At 46.7% G+C, this 3,875-nt stretch overlaps 1 pseudogene; it reads right to left on the reverse strand.

The window, feature by feature from the left end:
• Positions 1–3,491: 3,491 nt before the first annotated feature.
• Positions 3,492–3,611, reverse strand: LOC135051847 (5S ribosomal RNA; annotated as a pseudogene).
• Between the last annotated feature and the right edge of the window lie 264 nt (positions 3,612–3,875).

The following is a 3,875-nucleotide window of genomic DNA, read 5'->3' on the forward strand; positions in this document are numbered from 1 at the left end:
GCAAGGAACGCACGTATCCTGCTGCAGAGTTTCACTTCGGATGTTTCCTGCAGGCTGGTGTGGATCTGGGCTTACGTCTGGGTTCCATTAAGGTCCAGATTTTAGCGCTCTCAATTTTCTTTCAGAAGAATTTGGCTGTGTTGCTGGAAGTTTAGACCTTCTTTCAAGAGGTACTCCACATACAACCTCCATTTGTGTCGCCTACGGCACCCTGGGATTTGGTTGTAGTGTTGACATTTTTACAGTCCTCTTGGTTTGAACCTCTGATGATGGTAGAAGACAAGTACCACACGTGGAAGACAGTGATGTTACAGGCCCTGGCTTCTGCTTAAAGTGTTTTGGAATTGGGGGCCTTATCGTGTAAAAGTCCATACTTGGTCTTTTACGAGGACAGAGCGGAGCTCCAGACTAGACAGCCGTTCCTGTCGAAGGTTGTCTCCGCGTTTCATCTGAATCAACCTATTGTGGTTCTGTCCAGTTCTGACACTTCTGCTACTCTGGAGGCATTGGATGCTGTGCGTGCCTTGAAGATCTATGTCAAGTGCACAGCTTGGGTCAGAATAACGGATTCCTTGTTCGTGCTCTATGATGCGCAGAATAAGGGTTGCCCTGCTTCAAAGCAGTCCATTGCTCATTGAATTAGGCGTACTATCCAACAGGCCTTACATGTTCCTAGGTCTCTATAGGCCCACTCTACAAGATCAGTGGGCTCTTCCTTGGCGGCTGCATGTTGAGTCTCGGCCTTACAACTATGCCGAGCTGCTACCTGGTCGTGAATGAACACTTTTGTGAAGTTCTACAAATTTGATACCCTGGCCAAAGAGGATACCCAGTTTGGGTAGGCGAAGCTGCAGCAGTCTCCGCACGTTCCCGCCCATCCTGGAAGCTTTGGGACGTCCCCATCGTACTAGTTTCCCCCAATATCCTTTATGGATGCTAGAGAATATAGGATTTTAATACCTAACAGTAAATCCATTTCTCGTAGTCCATAAGGGATATTGGGCGCACGCCTCAGTGCGTAGATTTTTCTGCAGGTTCTTGTTCTCTAGTTACCTTTTCAGCTGTTGTTACCAGCTGTTGCTGGTTGTTATAGGTTTGTGGTGTGCTGGTGTATATATTTCACCATCCTTTGTTTTCATGTTCCTTCTTTCATATATGTCCTTTCTCCTTTGGGCACTTTTTTTTTTAACCTATAACTGCCTGTGGGAAGGGGCATAGAGGGGAGGAGCCAGCACACTCAGTGAAGAAAATTTAAAGTGCACTGGCTCCTTTGGACCCTGTCTATACCCCACCATACTAGTTTCCCCCAATATCCCTTATGGACTACGAGATAAGGATTTACCAGTAGGTAATTAAAATCCTATTTAAATGTATGTAAAAAAAAAAGAGCCCTTTTCAGGCTTTTTTACAGAGAGGCTTGTACTGCAGCCCGGAGACCTGCTGCTGATGGCTGCCCAGGCTCCTGTGAGGGAAAAGGAAGGAGTTGAAACAGCCTAAGGGCTACAGGTCAAGCGCCGCCTCCCCTATGGTGGCCTTCCACTCCATGTTCTACATGTCCTTTTTAAAACAGGTGTTAATACACGTGACCTGTGCTCCTAATGCCCTGGTGGTCTAGCGGGGTTCCTGCTCGGTGACAGTGTCCATGGCAGCACCACGGTCCGCCTTTCTAGACCACGGACAGAACGAGATTTCAACCTTACCTGCGGACGGCCACACGATCCCGGGAAGCGTCTCACAGAAGTGCCTTGTGCTGTGAATGTTCCCACCGCAAGCCAGCGGGAGTATGTGGTACCACGTGGAGGGTGATGGAGCTGTAGAGCTTAAGTTTCTCAGACTTATAATGCTGCCAGCCCTTGTTGTAAAGTTCATTTTGTTAAGCTTTCAGGGCTGCCTGCGCAGCCCTCCAGTTTTAGTGACCTGCTACTGCAGGCATCAACTACAAAAATAAGATTTATGTTTTTACCTGAGTAAATCTTTTTCTACGAGTCCGTAGGGGGCACAGGGAGAGACGCTGGGTATAGGCTGGCTGAGTCCGGGCACCAAAGAGTTACAGAACTCTTCCCAGGAGTCCTCTCTCCTATACCCTGCCCGCTGACCGTGGCCCGCCAGTATTTAGTTAGCAAGACCCCGGCAGGAGCGAGGAAAAGAGGAAGGAAGACCATCACAGAGACAGAGCCACACACGGCCATCAACTGTACACACCCATGAAAAGAGGAACAATGCTTAGCAAGACAGATGCATGAAGAGAGGGTGCACTATGCCCCCTATGGACTTGAAGAAAAAGATTTACCCAGATAAGAACATAAATCTTATTTTCTTCTTCATCCACTGGGGTGCACAGGGAGAGATGCTGTGACATCCAAAAGCTGTCCACTCAGGGGTGGGAACGCTCCTGGACTGCGCCGAGAACACAACGCCTGAAGTCGGCGTCCTGGGATACAAATGTGTCAAAGGCATAAAACCTGGCAGTAGTAGACCACGTGGCTGCCTTGCAGAGCTGTTCAGCCGAGGCACCCCGGCTAGCAGCCCAAGTAGGACCAACAGAACGAGTGGAATGGGGCATAATCCCCACAGTGATTGGAAGACTGGCTGTTGTACAAGCATGCTGGACAGTCAAACGGAGTCATCGAGTTATAGACGTAGCAGGCCAACCCCGCTTGTGAGAGTCCAAGCCCAAAGAGTATCTCCAGAAAATGGAAAAGCCTCCAAAGTCTTCTTTGAGTTGGCATCAGCACGCCATGACTGGAGCCAGAGCGCCCGTCTAGCAGCTGTAGTTGCCGCCGATACCTTGGAGATCTGGACCCCGGTATTCATGGCTGCTTCTCCCAAATAGGTACTAGCCGCCTTCATAATGAGTACGTGGTTAAAAGGGAATGTGTGATAGGGAAGCCGCACTGGTTCAGATAATTGAGATGTATAATAAGTGTCCTCTAGAAGAACCGACTATTTTATCTGGAATAAATTCCTTAATAAGGTACCCCACATTTGATGACAGAATGACTGTCTATATGATGTGTATTGGGTAACCGTCAGTGGTGCTCCCCTGAGTCTGTACACCTAAAGTTGAGTATAAAGAAAGAGAACAAATGACTCTTTTTGGGAAGCACTCATATTCTAGAGGACTAGGTATATTCAGATATAGTAGACTGATAAAACTATAAATTTTACTATGTACTTTTAAAATAATGGAGTTCCATCAGAGATAATGGTAAAATGCGAAAATATAGAGACTACATTACACAATTATTAGTCAAATACTAAACTGAAAATGAGCCAGCTTGGCCTTTAATGGTATATTTTATGCAGTTGACACCTCTACCAAATATATCCAATGGGTGAAAATGAACCCTCATTCAGCCTTCATATATCCCAATGGGAAGTATATTTGCAAGGAGTTAAATCATAGGTTCAATCGTAATTTTACTTATGGAATCATCAGTTCCTCTTTACATGCCCTTTTGGGTTGATATGTGCCTTAGGCGGACAAAATTATATTGCAGCACCAGGGTATTCCCAGGTAGTCCCCTATCCAAGTACTAACTCAGCCTTCCACTGCTTGGCTTCCAAGTTCGGAAGAGGTTGGGCTTATCCAGTGGGGTATGGCTGCAAAAATAGAAAGTCCGTTGTGACACTACAACACCTATTGGGTGGTGTTTGGTAGAGCAATTCGTACTTTCATAGGCAACACTGCATATATTTGGGATTTCACACCTATACAGTGATCGCGCTGAGCCAAAAAAAAAAGTGGGGCCCAGCGACCCCTCACTATTAAAAATTGGGGTCCTACCGGTCTTTTTCTGGGTCCCATTGGAATGAAGGTTCGTATTAATCTTAATCTTGTTTGGACACTACAAAAGTGTTGCAAGGTGGGGGGA

Source organism: Pseudophryne corroboree, chromosome 2 (assembly GCF_028390025.1).
Source record: "Pseudophryne corroboree isolate aPseCor3 chromosome 2, aPseCor3.hap2, whole genome shotgun sequence".
In the NCBI taxonomy this organism is placed as follows: Eukaryota; Metazoa; Chordata; class Amphibia; order Anura; family Myobatrachidae; genus Pseudophryne; species Pseudophryne corroboree.